The sequence below is a fragment of the Ambystoma mexicanum genome, chromosome 6q (assembly GCF_040938575.1).
Source record: "Ambystoma mexicanum isolate Mex_15411 chromosome 6q, UKY_AmexF1_1, whole genome shotgun sequence".
Classification (NCBI taxonomy): domain Eukaryota; kingdom Metazoa; phylum Chordata; class Amphibia; order Caudata; family Ambystomatidae; genus Ambystoma; species Ambystoma mexicanum.
Genome location: NC_090937.1, coordinates 662,992,116 through 663,009,746, shown reverse-complemented (window position 1 = coordinate 663,009,746; position 17,631 = coordinate 662,992,116). Strand labels below are relative to the sequence as shown.

General features: G+C 51.0%; 1 protein-coding gene across 4 annotated transcripts in view; it reads right to left on the bottom strand.

Annotated features, from left to right (window-relative positions):
- Window positions 1-17,631, bottom strand: part of BBS7 (Bardet-Biedl syndrome 7) — a 1,458,886-nt gene that overhangs the window by 550,417 nt on the left and 890,838 nt on the right. The window lies entirely within an intron of this gene.

Sequence of the window (17,631 nt, the reverse complement as noted above, 5' to 3'; positions counted from 1 at the left end):
GGTCAGTGTTTGCTTGTGCTATTGTATTTGAGTACCTATTGTGTATACTTTACATACTGCCTAACTCTTCTTGAGGGAAGTCTGACTGCTCAGCCACAGCTACCAGGTAAATCTGGGTGGTGCGGACTGCTACCAAGTGGGTTTACTGCTATACCTGTAGTCTTAAATCTTTTGCAGTGTTCCCTAAGGGAACTGCACAGGTTTCTGCCTAACACTCGTCGGGCGGAGAAGCCCTGGTGGGAGGCGACGACGGTACATCCTCGTCGTATACCTCGTCGTCCGTACCCGTCGCTGCCGTGTCAGTCCCCGTATCATCCCCTCGGGTGGACGGGGAGGAGGGCTGGAAGGGGCGCGACGGCTGAAAAGGAGGTGGAGGGTGGATCCTTCTTTTCTTGGTAGGGGGAACACCAGAAGGTCCCAGTTCTGGGTCCCCCGACGGGAGAGGTTCCGTCGGCAACGGTAGTCTCGTCCTCATCTCTGAGCATAAGGACTGTATAGCCAACAAAATGGCCGCCGAGTTGTCTCGCGGCGCTGGCAGAGGGGAATCCGACAGGCGATCAGGGGCCCCGTCGGTACCCTCGATGATGTCGTCGTCACCTGCGTCGGGATCCATCCCGACGGGCCGGTCTTCTTCCACGCCGAGGCCGTGGCTTAAGACCTCGACCAGCTCCTCCTCCAAGGTTGAGGCCGAATCTACGACGACGCCCTGCCCCCCCTTTTTCTTCCCCACGGGGGATTTCACGGGGGTCCTATCGATGGGCACAAAAGAGGACTCCCTCCGAGGTGGCAGGGAGACTCTGAGCCCCGAGGTCGCCACCACTGGTGTAGCCTCCACAGGCTGAGCCAGGGCCGCCGCGACAGTTTCGATAGAGGGCTTGGCCGGATGGATTAAGGCCTTCACCACCTTAGGTGCCCTCACCGCCTTATCCTTGAGGGGGGGGGACACTGCCTCGCTCCCCCTCCGCCTTCGAGCTCGACCGGGGCCTCTCCAGGAGCTTTGCCGGGTGCTCGGCCTTCCTCTTACCCGACCCAGAGCGTTGGCTCGTGGTTGATGGTGCCGGGGAGGGTGCGCCCTGCCTGGCGCCCGTAGAGCCCGACCGTTCGGCGCTCCCGGTGCCAGCGGACTCGCGGTGCTTGGCCTTATGTTGGACCCCCGTCGCCGGGGCGTCCTCAAAGGTCTTAGAAGACCGCTCGGATTTCTTCCTCTTCTTCTCGCCGGACGGGCTCTTACCTTCTAGCCAGTTGGTGAGACGTTGATGGCAGTCCTTCATGGTCCGCTCCGACATGTTGCCGCAAAACGCACAGTCCTTCTCCACGTGCGTCTTGTCCTCATGTAGGCAGTAAAGACAAAAAGAGTGTTCGTCCTCCTTGAAGACGTTCTGCAGCTGGCATCCAGGGCAGACCCTGAACAGCTTTCCGGGCGTCGAGCTTCCCTTCTCCTGGGCCATGACTGGGCCTGAGAAACTTCTGGAGTCCTCCAAAAGCGTAGCTCGACGAAAACTTCACCCTTGAGGGGCGCAGACGAATCCGACACGGGTCCCCGTTGATCGGATGGAGAGTCGGTGGAGCTTGAGGCTCTTTTGACCGAAAAAACGAAGTTTTTGAGAAAAAACGTGAAAAAAATAGCACTAACGCTCGAGAGCAATAGCACGAGGATCCCAACACATGAACGTGCGGTAAAAATCTGAAGATGGCTGCCAGAGGCGGGGCTTAGGTAGAGGGCAGTCATTGGCTGTGGTCAGTATGACGCAGAGATCAGTGATTGGTTATTACTACGAAAGACAGATCAGAAACGAAACTGATACTGGTTTTTTCTTTACCGAGGATTCCCAGCCTGACGACGGGGAATATTCATGAGCATGTGAATCCATGCCAGACCCCATGCTGGAGAAAAAACAAGTATTGGCAATGCAAACAGTTTTGGCTTTTGTGTGTGCATGGGAAAGACGCTTGGCAGGCATTGCCGTAGTGGAATTAACTGGTATTTGATAGTAGCAGGTGTGAATATCTGGGCATCTAATAGCAGTGGCTGGCAAGTGCCTAATACTTATGTACACAAGCCAAAACTGTTGGCTTTGCCATGCTTATTTTTAATAGGACTTCAGAGGCAAACCTGGTTAAGAAATGTTTACTACTCCGTTTAAGTCATTAACTCTCAGAAGGCTGCTTTGAAAAAACACTGGCAGGCACTTCGAGTGCAAAGTTTAATGCTAAAGCTTGAGTAAAGAGAGCTCCAAGAGTTCCCATGAGGAGGTGTTTTGGGTTGGGAGGGGCAGGAACCGGGTGGGAATGGCCATAGGGATTAGCATGGCCAATGGCAGCCAATGGGTAGGCAAATATATGTATATATCATGTAATGTGTGGGAATGATTGCATGCTGTTTGGGTGGTTGGGTGTGCTTGTGTGAGTAACTGTAGTGAGCACATTTGTAATTGAGCAAGCAGTGTGCGAATGTGTGTGCTTGTGTTAAATACCTGGATGACGTACTGGTAATCTTTATTATTCCCAATGTTCTTTGCCCGAGTACTTGCGTATGAAGCACCTTGCCTCATGCATAAGTACTGGGCCGAGGACAAGGGATGTTGAGGCAATACTGGGCTTAGGAGTGGAGTTTGGGGGTTGGAGAAGAGTGGGAGGGAGAGGGGTGTGCTAATACATAAAGGTCATCAATGATAAAGTAACCATTATATGTATTAGTGGTTAGAGTGGCATTTTGGTACAGCCAGTATAGTCATTTCTTACTGGGCCATGATGTTTTTACTGGGCATCTATAATAAAGTAAGCATGATAAGTGTTATTACCTGTCTAGCCTGGCATTTGGGTGCAGCCAGTATAGCCTTTTCTTACTGTATCATGGCATGTTGTCTGGGCATATATAATGAAGTATGCATCATAAGTGTTATTACATGGCTAGACTAGCATTTTGGTGCAGCTAGTCTAGCAATTTCTTACTGTGGCTTTACATTTTGTACTGGTCATCTCTGATAAATGTGAGGAGTGAGAAGTGAGTCAGACACAAGTTTGCTATGTTTTTGGTTAAAGACTTTTTTTTTTTAAACTTTGGTTTTTATTAGCATTTTTTGATAAAACAATCGTACAAAACTGAGTGACCCCTTACCCTGCCCCTCCTCCATCCCCCGATCCCAACCCCAGCCCACCCACCATACCCCGTGTCCAGATCAGTGCATTTGTCTAGGGAGGCTCCTAGTGTTCTCTCCGTATCCTGTGCCTCGGAGATGATGTGATTAGTGACCGTGTTGCCGACTGATTTAGCGCCGCCATTCCCCAGGTCGTGGGTCCCCAGGTCGATTGTCATGCATCTCGGGACTAATCCCGCCCTGCTCAGGCCGGGATCTATACCTCGGATTCAGTGAACGTCCCAACCCCAGGATTGTTGAACTCCATACCAGTTTGTGAGGAATGAACTAGTATCATTGTTCACCATAGCAGTCAGTTTGTCCATCAAAAACATGTTTTTCACCTTTTTCAGCCAATCTTCCTTTGAGGGGGTTTCCGGGCTCTTCCATTTCTGAGCGAGAGCTACTCTGCCCGCCCTCAGCATGGTTTCCCACATCCTTGGATATCGGTATAGTTTTGTTTCCTCCGGGGGGAGACCCAGTAACATCGTTAGGGGATTAAGTGGTAAAAGTTCCTCTGTTACTTCCGCTATCCAGCCCCTCACCGACCCCCAGTAGGCCTGTACTTTCGGGCAGTGCCACCACATGTGACCTCTGGAGCCTGTCTGACCGCATCCCCTCGGGCACCTTGGTGACACCCCCGGAAACATCTTTGACAGTTTTGCTGGGTCCCAGTGCCACCCCTGCAAGATCTTTAAATTATGCTCCATGTCTGAGGTGAATAAGTTCCAATGAAATGCTATTTTGAATATTCTAGCCCAGGCGTTCTCTGAGATCTCTTCTCCCACCAGATCATTCCACAACGTGTGGAAGCTCCTCCTACCATGAAGGTTATAAGTATTTCAAATTTTATACATACTAGATACTGCACACCCTTTCTCGAGGTTGCCTAGTCGATGAGGTTCTCGAAGGGGGTTAACTGTCTCCTCAGGTTTGGACCCCATGACTGGTCGCAGAGGATACCCTTAAGACAGAGGTATTCGAAAATGGAAAGAGACCCTCGTCCGAGAGCGTCCCTCAGGTCCTCATAGGATAGGAATTCGCCCTCTCTGAACATCTGCCCAGCCCATTCCATTCCCATGTCTGACCAGTTTTGGGAGTGCCAGAACCCTTCACTACCCAATTTGAGGGGGTGGCCCCAGAGTGAAGTCATCGGAGATGGCCATGTGGTAAGGTATGCAGTCCGGGGGCCCTCTTTCCAGATGTCCCAGAGAACTCCCAGGGTCGGGTGGGTTTTTAGGTGTTTCGGGATCGTCTTGCGCGGGGCCCATAAGAGGTCACACACCTTTAGAGGAATACGTTCCCAGTCCTTCTTTCATGTGCTCCAGGAGGACGCGCAGTTGGGCGGCGCAGAAATAAAGGTTAAAATCCGGCAACCCAAATCCCCCCTCCTCTCTCGGTAGAGTCAGGGTGGCCCTCCCGGTCCTTGGGGTTTTCCCCTGCCATACAAAGTCTCGTACCGCATTTTGTAGATCTCTAAAAGTCTGTGCTGGGACGGTGGTTGGGAGAGCTGTGAAAAGGTACAGAAGCCGAGGCAATATGTTCATCTTTACTGCAGTCATCCGGCCATCCCGTGAGAGGATCATCTTACCCCATCTCCTCAGATCAGATGTGATCACTGCCACTATGGGGTCATAGTTAGTGGTGCCCAATTTAGATATGTCTGTGGTAAGATGGACCCCCAGGTACCGTATAGCGACCTTCCCCACTGTAATCCCATGAAACCTGTCCAGGGGGTCTAGCTCTGGGTCCATTTTTCTCATTGGGAGCAAGGCAGATTTAGCAGTGTTAAGTTTCAGGCCCGAGAAGCGCCCAAACGCAGCCACCAGGGTCAGGAAGGGGGGGAGCGAGGAGACGGGTCTACCAGATAGGCTAAAATATCATCCGCAAACAGGGACAGCTTGAATTCAACCTCACCCCTTCTAATTCCCTTGATGTCTGGGTGAGCTCTGATCGCTATGGCTAATGCCTCGATCGTAAGGACATATATCAGGGGGGAGAGTGGGCAGCCCTGCCTTGTCCCTCGAGAGAGGGGGAATGATTCGGACAGCCTCCCATCCACCTGAACCCTTGCCGTGGGGGCTCTGTAGACGGCAGTTACCCAACTCATAATGTGAGTCCCAAAGCCCATTCTTTGGAGGAGGAGTTCCATATATCTCCACTCGACCCTATCGAAGGCTTTCTCCGAGTCTAGGGAGAGGACAAATGCATCGAGCTCCGATGTTTGGACAAAGTGAAACAGGTTTATTGTTTTGCGAATATTATCTGACCCTTGCCTTCCCCTAATGAAGCCCACCTGGTCCCCATGGACTAGCTTCGGCATTATCCCCTCCATCCGCCTCCCCACCACCTTGGCCAGGATCTTAACGTCAATGTTTAACAGCGATATGGGGCGGTAGGAGGAACATTCTGCGGGATCCTTCCCTTCCTTGGGCAAAACTGCTATTATGGCCCCCATCATGGACTCGGGGAGGATGCCCCCCTCCAGCACGGCGTTACTAGGTACAGGGCCAGGGAGGAGCGAAATCTCTTGTAAAAATAAACAGTAAAGCCTTCATCCCACTAATCACCTTGTCCACCTCATCCTCGGTCACCGGGCCCTCCAACCCCTCTGCCATCTCCCTCGGTAGGGATGGGATCTGTATGGAGTTGAGGAAGTCTTCTATCTGGGTATCATCTCCGTCATATTCTGACGAATAGAGTGTCTTGTAGTATTGGCGAAAGGCCTCTCCAATATGGGGAGAGTCGCAGCTAAGGGACCCCTGGGCGTACCTTACCTCCTTAACCCTTCTACTTCTCTGGACCGCCCTCAACTTCCAGGCTAGGATCCTATCCGCTTTGTCCCCTTTATAATAATATTTTTGTTTAACCATTTGGAGACCCCTCTCCGTTTTGTGTAGGAATAGGTCTTTTAGCTGGAGCCTGTAGTCCTCCAGTGCGGCCACCCGGTCGCGCTCCAGGGCCTGATGGTTAAAGACATATATTGAAAATAAAAGGGGTTGGGAAAAGGCCTCTCTGACACTGCTCTAGAGGAATTTCCCTACCTAACCAAAAACTTAGGCTTCTGTGTCAGGATGCCAAAAACAAAACTGTCAGGTGCCCAATATTCTATTCTGACTCTCACACTACAAACTTAACTCGGAGGTGAAAAAGGAAAGTGTCTTTAACCTTGAGTGGTGTTAAAACAGTTTTTTAAAAATCCAACTAAGGGCTTCATAAAACCATATCTGAGGCAGTACAAAATTCCACTCTTAGTATAAGGCTGTACCACTGTAGAAATCAAGACCCGGACCAGGTTTGGGTTGCTGGAATTATACTTTATTCTTGTGATTTTAAACTAAAGAAAATATAGTCCATGAACTCCCTGAGAGTTACTCCACTCTTAGGCAGCCTTCCAGGGACGTGACTTAAACCCTCCTAAGTCTCCTTGGTGTCCGGATAGGCCCACCAGTTGTTCCTTCTCTCCTCGTCCTCTTCGTATGACTAGGAAAATCAACAACAAACACTGGATTAGTTCCCGGGCTTTTATGTGATGTGAGTGACTTGCTTCCCCCCCAATGGAAACCTCCCCTGTCAATCTGGCTTCTCATTGGCTGGTATTGCCATGTCCCGCCTCCTTTAAAGGCTGCCGTGGTTTCCCAAAGTGCCTGATTCTGCTGCCTGCCAGGAGAGTCCCGCTCCCAGGCAACTCCATCCCGTGAGTCCCTCCCGCCTTTGGAAGTCTCTCCCTCTCGCCATGTGGGTTCGTGCACGCGACCGCTCCAGAGCAGACCGCCCCGCCGAGCAAGCCGTCTCTCCCTCCTCTCCCTTCCTGGCGGGGAGAGACGCTCGGCGGGCCGTGTGGGCCGGCTCTCCGTGACCACTCGTGCTCCCCGCGGGCTCGCCGCCACTAACCCGGATCCCGGGCTGCAAGCCGCGGCGTCACCCCTGCCGGGTTCAGGTAAGGCTGGGTGGGAGGGGGCCGCTCTTTTCGTATCGCGGCCCGTTGGCGCGATCCTGTAGAGTCCCGGGGAAGACAGGTGGGATGGGGCTGCGCTTTCTGTCTCGCGATCCCGCGGAGTCTCGCTACCCCTCCCGGCACCCCCTCCACTCCGGGTCCCACCTCACATCTCCCCATCACAAACCCTGGACGATTGGGCAAGGGAGCATTCCGGGACAGATAGTCAGCCACCAGCTGGAAACCCGCAGGTCTGTGTAAGGTAAGGAAATCGAACGGTTGTAGAGACAGGAACCATCTAAGCACCCGCTGGTTGGTATCCTTATGTCTTGTGAGCCACTGTAAGGGGGCATGGTCGGTATATAACGTAAAGCAGCGACCCAAGAGATAATACCTGAGGGTCTCTACCGCCCATTTGATGGCCAAACACTCCTTCTCAATAGTGGAATAGGCCTCCTCGTGAGGTACGAGCTTCCTGCTCACGAAACAGACGGGTTGAAGTTCGCCCTCTTGTTCCTGTGAAAGTACTGCTCCCAGCCCCTGATTCGACGCGTCCGTCTGAAGAAAAAATTGGCTATGGAAGTCGGGGCACCGAAGTACTGGATTTGAGGTGATCCTCTGCTTTAGGACATCGATAGCTTCCAAAGCAGCGGTGTTCTTGGTCAAATCGGGAGACCCTTTGTTCCTCAAAGCGTCAGTTAGTCGAGGAGAAATCTGGGATAAATCTACGGTAGTAGCCTATGAAACCCAAAAAGGCACGGATCTGTTTCTTCGTGGATGGAGTAGGAATCTCGTGAATGGCCTGGATTTTCGAGAATTGTGGTCGTATCGTGCCTCCGCCTACCAAGTGTCCCAGATATTTCGTCTCGTGTGCCCCTATCACTGTTTTCTTCGGATTAATGTGTAGGCCTGCCTTAAACAACTCAGACACCACCTGTTCCAAGTGGTGTACATGGTCTGTCCAGGTCGTGCTATACACGACGATGTCGTCTAAGTAAGCCGCAGCATAACTCTCATGGGGACGTAGTATGACATCCATCAGTCTCTGGAAGGTGGCTGGTGCACCGTGTAGCCCGAATGGCAAAACCTTGAATTGGTATAGACCTTGGGGAGTTGTAAAGGCAGTCTTTTCCCGGTCCGTGGATTTCAAGGGAATCTGCCAATAACCCTTAGTTAGGTCAAGCGTACTTAGGAAGTTGGCGGATCCTAGCCTTTCCAACAGCTCGTCCATTCGTGGCATAGGATATGCTTCGTAATTGGAAATCGTATTTAATTGTCGGTAGCCCATACAAAATCTAATTGTACCATCGGGCTTTGGTACCAACACTATCGGGGATGATCATGGGCTGGTTGATGGTTCAATTATATCCATACGGAGCATCTCTTCTACTTCGTTTCGGATAACCAGCCTTTGTGCTTCTGGAATACGATAGGGCCTTAGCCTAACAATCTGTCCGGGATCGGTTTTGATCTCATGTTCGATTAAATCGGTCCTCCCTGGTAAGGCCGAGAACGCTTCTCCAAAGGGTGACAGTCTGGTCAAAAGTTCTGACTTCATTGAAGGAGTCAAGATGGTTCCCCATTTCACGTCTTCTAGCTTTCCCTGTTCACGATTCACATTTTGTTCTGAGGTATCCTCACCGGTATCCATTGTGGCTACCAATACAGGCGCGTTCCATGCTTTTAGCAGGTTCACATGGTATACCTTGTCTGGTGTGGCACGTTCGGGTTGGTGGATCCGATACGTCACAGGGCGGAGTACCTCCTTAACTTCATAAGGACCTCTCCATCTGGCCAATAGCTTGTTAGTACTGGTGGGTAGTAGGATTAGTACTTGGTCTCCTATTCGGAAGGTTCTCATCCAACTTCCTTTGTTATAGTTTTTCTCCTGGTTTGTCTGTGCGTGTCCCAGATTTATCTCGGCCATCGAGCGGAGTGCTGTCAGATGTTCCTTCAACTCTTCGGTGTACTCTGTTAAAAAGATCTCATCCGAAGTCTCCCATTCTTCTTTTACAAGATCCAAGATGGTTCGGGGTTGTCTTCCGAAAAGGAGCTCGAATGGAGAAAAACCGGTAGACGACTGTGGGGTGTCACGTAATACCATCAAGACCAAGGGCAATATGCGGTCCCAGTTCTTCCCATCTGACCCGGTCACTCTCTGTATCATTTTCCTGATCGTCTTGTTGTACCTTTCGACAAGGCCATCAGTCTGGGGATGGTATACCGAGGTGCGTAACTGATGTATCTGCAGTCTTTCGCATACCTGCCGAAGTAAGGTGGACATAAAATTGGTCCCTTGGTCGGTGATAACTTCCGAGGGTAACCCCACTCTTGCGAAGAAGGGAATGAGCTGGTCGCATAGTTGTCGGGCTGATGTTCCCTTCAAGGGAAATGCCTCTGGATACCACGTAGCATAGTCAACAATGACTAGTAGATACTTGTATCCACGGGATGCGGGTTCTATTGGTCCAACGATGTCCATGCCTATCCGCTGAAAAGGAACGTTAATAAGGGGCATCTTCTGCAAAGGGGCTTTTGCTGGTAAGACGCCACTTGTTAGCTGGCAAATGGGACACGCCTTACAGAACTGGGATACTTCACCGTATATGCCTGGCCAGTAGAACCGTCTCAGGATGTTCTGCTGCGTTTTCAGGGAGGCCATATGTCCGCCACAGGGGTGGTTGTGTGCCAGTTGCATTATGACCATTCTATGGGGTTTTGGTAATACCAATTGTTCCTTTACAGTCCCATCATCCGCCTTATATTTTCGGTACAATAATCCGTGATGGAACAGAAAGCCAGGTCCTTTTGTTACGTCTGGACCTTTCTCATTGGCCGCTCTCTCACGGGCTACCCGAAGGGTGGGATCAGTTAGGGTTTCCCCCCTCAGGGAGTACTCATGATCCTCGGGTTGCCAGTTAATGGGTCGGGTCATGTAACTGGCTTGGCACCACTCTAGTCTATTCCGTCTTTTATGTCCGCGAGGGTTTCTAGAGTCACCTATGTTCGTGGTTCTGTTACTCTTCGCTCTTTCTTCATCTAGTGCTTTACCAAAGTGGGGCAGGTCTGTTCCCAGGACCACTGGGGTGGGTAGAGTAGGAAGGACGGCAGCCTTTAATTGAGTGGTTTCATGATTCACCTCTATCTGTACCTCTCTCATCGGGTATGTTTTAATGTCCCCATGTATACACTTTATCGGTATAGAAATGTTAGGTAAATTAGGGTTATTACTCACGGTGGGAGATATGGCTGTTTGTCGACTTCCGCTATCCAGCAGCGCCCGGGTCGGTTGTCCATCCACCCTTATATCCACGATGTATGGACCAGGGCTACGTACTTCCGGATGTGGCTTCATGTAGCCAATTTCCATAGGCTCTGTGGTCTTCCTTCTAGGGCAAAACCGGGCAATGTGACCCCATTCACCACACTCAAAGCACTGGGGTTGTCGAACTCCCGGGATTATGGGTGACTGTTTCTCCTCGTATCCAGTCTTCCTTTCTTCTGGTTTCCTGGAAACCTCCTCCGGTTGCCTCCATCTGGTGTGTGCCACTTTTGGGCCTTTTTGTATCTGATGTTCAAAGCTCGGCGACGTCATCCTTCCTGGTATACTTGTTGAGGGGAAGCGACTATACCTGGCCTTTTGGTAAGCCGACGTAATGTCCACGGCTTCCGCCAATGTAGGCCTGTGGTGTTGCCTAACCCATCTTTGCATTGGGCTCGGCAAGGCTTCTATGAACTGTTCCAGGATTATTTTATCTAGGAGGGGTTGGTTGGCTGGTGTGGGGGATTGCATCCACTTATCCGTCAGATCTTTAATGCGGTAATATAACTGCCTGGGACTCTCTCCGTTTCTTAACTTGGTGTCCCTTAGCTGAAGGCGATAGGCCTCCTCATCCAGGCCTAGACGGTCCAGTACAGCTGCTTTAATTTCCCCATATGGAGTGTTACCATTAGGGTTCACAGCCTGATATGCACCCTGCATTACCCCAGATAACAAGGGAGCAACATACTGTCCCCAGCGTTCAGGCGGCCATTGCGCATTTCTTGCAATCCTCTCAAAACTTGTGAAGAAAAAGGCTGGATCCTCTCCCTCCTTATACTTCTGGAGCAGGGTGGACGGCACCATGGGTTGGTTCCTCGTGCTGGTCACTGCATCTGTGAGCCTGATAATGTTCTCATGTTGTTTGTCCTGGGCCGTGGTCTGTAGGGTGCCTTGTAATTGGATGGCTTGCTGGAACGCCTGGCGGTCAGCCACTGCCTGTTGCGTTTGCAGCTGTATTAATTGCTGCAACTGCTGTTGGCCATCCGTCAGGGTTTTAATTAGGGTCTCCATCGCGTTGTCACAAATCCCACCTTCGTCGCCAATGTAGAAATCAAGACCCGGACCAGGTTTGGGTTGCTGAAATTATACTTTATTCTTGTGATTTTAAACTAAAGAAAATATAGTCCATGAACTCCTTGAGAGTTACTCCACTCTTAGGCAGCCTTCCAGGGACGTGACTTAAACCCTCCTAAGTCTCCTTGGTGTCCGGATAGGCCCACCAGTTGTTCCTTCTCTCCTCGTCCTCTTCGTATGACTAGGAAAATCAACAACAAACGCTGGATTAGTTCCCGGGCTTTTATGTGATGTGAGTGACTTGCTTCCCCCCCAATGGAAACCTCCCCTGTCAATCTGGCTTCTCATTGGCTGGTATTGCCATGTCCCGCCTCCTTTAAAGGCTGCCGTGGTTTCCCAGAGTGCCTGATTCTGCTGCCTGCCAGGAGAGTCCCGCTCCCAGGCAACTCCATCCCGTGAGTCCCTCACCCCTTTGGAAGTCTCTCCCTCTCGCCATGTGGGTTCTTGCACGCGGCCGCTCCAGAGCGGACCGCCCCGCCGAGCAAGCCGTCTCTCCCTCCTCTCCCTTCCTGGTGGGGAGAGACGCTCGGCGGGCCGTGTGGGCCGGCTCTCCGTGACCACTCGTGCTCCCCGCGGGCTCGCTGCCACTAACCCGGATCCCGGGCTGCAAGCCGCGGCGTCACCCCTGGCGGGCTCAGGTAAGGCTGGGTGGGAGGGGGCCGCTCTTTTCGTATCGCGGCCCGTTGCCGCGATCCTGTAGAGTCCCGGGGAGGACGGGTGGGATGGGGCTGCGCTTTCTGTCTCGCAGCCCGTTGCCGCGATCCCGCGGAGTCCCGCTACCCCTCCCGGCACCCCCTCCACTCCGGGTCCCACCTCACAACCACCCTAAGAACTTTTGGTAGCACGAAAACAATTCAGGAAAAGCAAAATCCAATTAACAGTTTAAGAAAGACACAATGTAGTTCAAGGAAAGTAATCAAGCTATTGGTATATAACCCTATTACAGGAATAGACAATTTCTCCAATTACACTTGTCATAGGTTGTAGAATACAATTCTAAGGTAAATAAAAACATTATGACCATTTTAGAAATACTCTAGAGCATTTCAGGGAAATCATAACCCATTGTCATGGCCACTTGCCCAGGATCACAATTGCGGCACCATCAAGTGGAGGGAGCAGGGGGCCTCATGGTTCACGCACGTCCCTTTGGCACGTTTATACATGGGGGGCCTGGTTAGATGCAGTCCTGGCGCCTTTGGCTCCAGGCTCATGGAAGAACTTGAACAAGACATTTTCATTATGGGCAGAAGTGCTTGGAATGGAACAGAACTCTCATTATGGGCAAGAATACTCTCAAGAACTTCTCACTTGTGTGTAATTAGTCCGGGTGTGGCCTCTATCTGCATCTGCACGTGCAACTTCTAGGAGTGGCAGGGTGTGGCAAGCAGGACTGAGCTAAGGGGGTTTGGCCTCACAAGCTCAGCTATAAAAGCCAGCCCAACCCCAAGGCATACGTTTCGTGTTATTCTGCACCTACGTGCAGCATAATGCTCACCGTCGCCTGGGATTCATCTTACCTGGAGAGATCCTGTCATCTACAGTCATACTTACCATCTGGAGGATCCTGCTCTCACCTGTACGCTTCTTCCTGGCACCGCGGCTCACCTGAAAACACCTTGGAGCGCAGACATCTTCCTGGCACCGCGGCTCACCGGCAAACATCTCGGAGCGCAGACAGCATCATCTGGGCACCGCGGCACGACGCACTCCATCCGAACTTGCAGCACCTGCAAAAGAAAGGCAAAAGACAAGGTTAGACACTTAACAGACATTCCGTTAAGGGCGCGCTGCCATTAAACCTTGCGCATTCTCTTAAACCATCACGCACCTGCTGCCGGACGTTGTGGTCGCATTCTTCTTCTGCTAAGCCGCATTCCGCGCCTCCACAGCCGTAGTTAAGCTGCATTTCCATTTATTTGGGAGAAAATAGAGGAACGTTATTCAGGGAAAAACAACAACATTGGGAGCAATAACATCAAGACATTGAGAGAAAGCAGAAAGAGGGGAACAGACAAGAGACATTGAGAGAAAGCAGAAAGAGGAGCTTAGTCGCAGCTGGACTGGACTATTACTCAGGAATCAGTGAAGGAACTCTATTCCATCACCAAGCACGCCTGCCAGAAGTAGCAGGATGGACAGCTCATCATTCACACTTACCAGGTGAGCTTTATGGGCCAGTACGTGCCCACTGCAATCGCATCTTGGGTCGAAGGGTTTGGGAGATACCACAGTCACCTATCAGTGCATTCACGTTTTCCCATATCTACGCAGGAGCAGTGCCACCAATGGTCGCCGCCCACAGCGGATCCGCAGGGGACGAAACCAGAAGGGGGTGGTCTAATTCCAGGGAGGGCTGCAACTGTGCCCCGACGCCTCCGCAGAGACCAGGTGAGCGTAACAGAACGCGAAGCCTCAAAAACTCTCTGCCTGGGCGTTATCGAAACTTCTGAGACAGATCTGTTGGCCCAACTACTAGGGGAATTACGGGCTGAAGTACACGCCTCACGACAAGAGACCAGTGCCTTAAGGCGGGATCTTATTGTAACTCGGGAAAGCACCAATGATTTGGCAAGGCAGATGTTACAGACACAAGCAGGACAGGTTCCCTTGCCTGGGATAAGCCACGCTGCTCTGCCACAACAATCCACACCGGTTCAGGTAGTCCTTCCAAGGGCAGTGCCCTTAGCTCCGCCCGAACACTTCAATGCAGCCCCATAAAAGTTTGCCATATTCATGAACCAATGTCGCCTACATTTCTTATGCAGATCGGGAGCCTTTCCTAATGATCAAGCCGAAGTGGCATTTGTACTCTCATATCTAGGCGGTAATGCGGCGGACTGGTTAACACCATTAGTAACCCAAGATGATCCTTTGCTTCTGAACTTTGGGGGTTTCCAACACGAGATGGAGAAATTGTTTGTCCGACATGCTCAGGGGCAAGCCCTGGACAACGAGCTACTGTCACTCAGACAGGGAAACCAAGATCTATTAACCTACATTGCAGCTTTCAATTGTCTCATAACTCAAACCAACTGGCCAGAAGAGAAAAGTAATACACTTCTATCGAGGGCTACGTGGGGAACTTAATGATGTGTTGGCCCAAGTTGTGAACCCACCCGAGGGATGTGCAGACTACATTGACCTCACAGTGCAACTCGACCATAGGTTGCAGAATAGGAAAATGGATCGAGCCAGAACAGAATGTAGGACAGTTTTTGTGCGACCCTGCGAGACCCACACCAAGCCACATAAACACTCGGAACCAATGCAAATCGGTGGGTTACGGAGTTCTCTGACCAAGGCAGAAAGAGAAAAAAGAAGACAACAACTGTCTATATTGTGGGAAAGCAGGCCATTTCCTCTGTGATTACCTGGTGAAACCTCCCAAGAAAACGGTAGGGGCAACAGATAAAAACAACGAAAAAGAAGAAGCAGCACCGGATTTGGGAAACTCCAATGCCCGGCAAGCGTAGGGTTCCACTTGTCGAGCAAGAAAAAGGAAGGCGTACATACCTCACATCTAGTCATTCCGGTACTTTTGGTAAATCACAAGCAGCCGTCAAAGATACATTCCTTGGAGGCTTACATTGACAGTGGGGCAGTAGGGAACTACATTGACCAAGATCTGGCAACCTGAATAGGCCTTCCTCTTCAACAAAATCAGAAAAAGTCACTGCAGTGGATGGATCTCAGTAATCATCCGGCCCGGTGACACAATGTACAGAGAAAGTCAAGCTTTTGTTACAGGATGGGCAACATGAAGACATCACCTTTGATCGTATTGGTGCTCCTCAGTTCCAGATGATATTGGGAATGCCCTGGCTAGAGGACCTTTATCCTAAATTCGACTGGCGAAAACAAGTTCTGACCTTTTCTCAAGACTTGGCCGACACCTGTTACAACAAAGACATCATCAACCAAAAACCCAAGAAAAGTATTGTGCTGGACCTCATAAGCACCTTACCACCTGAATATCACTGTTACCAGGATGTCTTCCAAAAAGAACAAGCTAACGGTTTGCCCCCGCATAGACCCTACGATTGCCAAATAGACCTTGTGCCCAGAGCCCAAATTCCCTACAGCCGGATTTACGCCCTAACAGAGCAAGAAAACCAACATCTTAAAACTTACCTGGATCAGTATCTGGCAAATGGTTTTATCCACCCATCCAACCAAGTCACCTGCCTCCTCGCCCCTCTTCTTCGTGCCTAAGAAGGTGGGGGACTTGAGAACCTGTATTGATTACAGAGCAATCAACCAGATTACCGTAAAAAAAGATACCCTTTGTAAAGACTAGAGGGGGGGTCTGTACTTGTGCTTTCTATATGGTAGGGGAGAGGCACAGAGGACCCCAGCCAAGATTCTCTATTATGGTAGCAAGGGACGACCAATCAAGGCCTAGCTTCTCAGGAGGTAATGCAGGCTGGTTCTTAAGTACAGTGTAGTCCCCAAGCTCCCACAAAGGAATGTCCACAAACCGTATTAGTTAAAACACAGCCTTTATATAATTAAGTTCAAGGTTATGTACACAATCACAATAACTCACTTTGTGCTCAGAAAATCTACAATGGCAAATATATACAGTTCTAAGTGGTACCACAATTATTAGCAGATCTCATTAAAGTGCATCAACTGTACTCTGGTTAAATGTCACACAGATCACTTAATAAAAGGTAACTAACAATAGACATAGGAGGAAAGCAGTTGGTTCGAACAATTGGCAGAATACTGGCCCCTACCACTAGACACAGTTCTGTGTGGAGATCCCCCCCCACCTGGGCAACCTGTAAAGTAAAGATATCTCACAAGCCCAGTCCATATATTGTTCTAGAAGTCTTATTTCCTTCTATAATGTTTCTACCACCCCAATGTACCTGGAATAGCAGAGTTTGACGTCGGGTCGTCGACTGATCCTTCATGAGCGGCTCCCTTAAAAGCAGGAGCCACGGATTGTCGGGATCCCACGAAGAAAAGTGAACTCGGGTTGAGGCGGCAGCTTCGGTTCCAGCGGTGATCGTCGTCGACAAAGCGAAGGCGTCCTGCAAAGACGAGGCGTGAGGGGCACTTTGATGACGATAGTTGTGGACCGCAGAGTTTATGAAGAACTGTGGCCCAGCAAGGGTGTCGAGTCGTCTGGCGTCTCTACGGTCGTTGGGTGGCGGGAAACTCACCGGCGGATGCTCCTCGGTGCGTCGACGGCCTGGCCTTCTCTGGCAGGATAACGTGGACAGCGGTGCGGACGAGCGCATCTGTGAATCAAAAGTTTTAGGCAAAGGAGCGCGAGGCTCCAGTCGTTGGCGGCACGGCGTCAAGCAGTCCCCTCTTCTGGGCAACACGGCTTCGACGGGCCTCCAGCGGTTACAGAAGACTTGCGAACCCTGGTCGACGACGGTGGACGGAATGTCCGGTGCTAATCTTCATTCTCCTCGGCAGTCCCAGTCTCCGGTCAGCAGCCTTTCGAGGGTCCGACTTCCAGGGCGCTTCAGCGAAGGTTAGCGCTGCTCCATGGTGCCTCGGAGCAGGGGAAGAGGGCACCTAACCAGGTCCTCTCTTGGATCAGTCTCGATGGCTTTCGGATTTCGGCGAAGGGAGACAGCAGTCAAACTTCTTCAGGCTCGGCTTCGAGGTTAAGCATCAGTTTCAACTTCAGCTTCTGAACAATTTCCAGAGGTGAGAGGTCTCCAGATATACTATTCTGTCTCTCATCCACACTGCTGGGTCACACTCAGCAGCCAATCATACATAAGGGCATTCATGCAGTCAGTCCGCCATTCAGGCATAGAGTGCCTTCAGGCCATACTCCTACTTCTCAGACACTCACAACAAGGAATGTGTATTGGGTTAAGTACCCAGCCATTCAACGCTACACACTGCATTCATACCAGTTTCGGGCAGGGCTGTCTCAGTCATTGTGCCAAACACCAGAACCATCCACAACAAGAAGTGCATATTGGTCACACACTCCATTCACCCAGGTCCCACCCACACAGTGTACCCACAACATACAGTCATAGGGAAGGCTCCAGCCAGTCTGGCCTGGACTTCACAAGAACACCATATATGGAACTTCCACCCCACAGCCAGTCAGGGGGAAGGGACAGAGTCAGGGCTTCCCAGGACTTTGGGAAAACAAGGTAACAGGCAATAGAAAGCAAGAG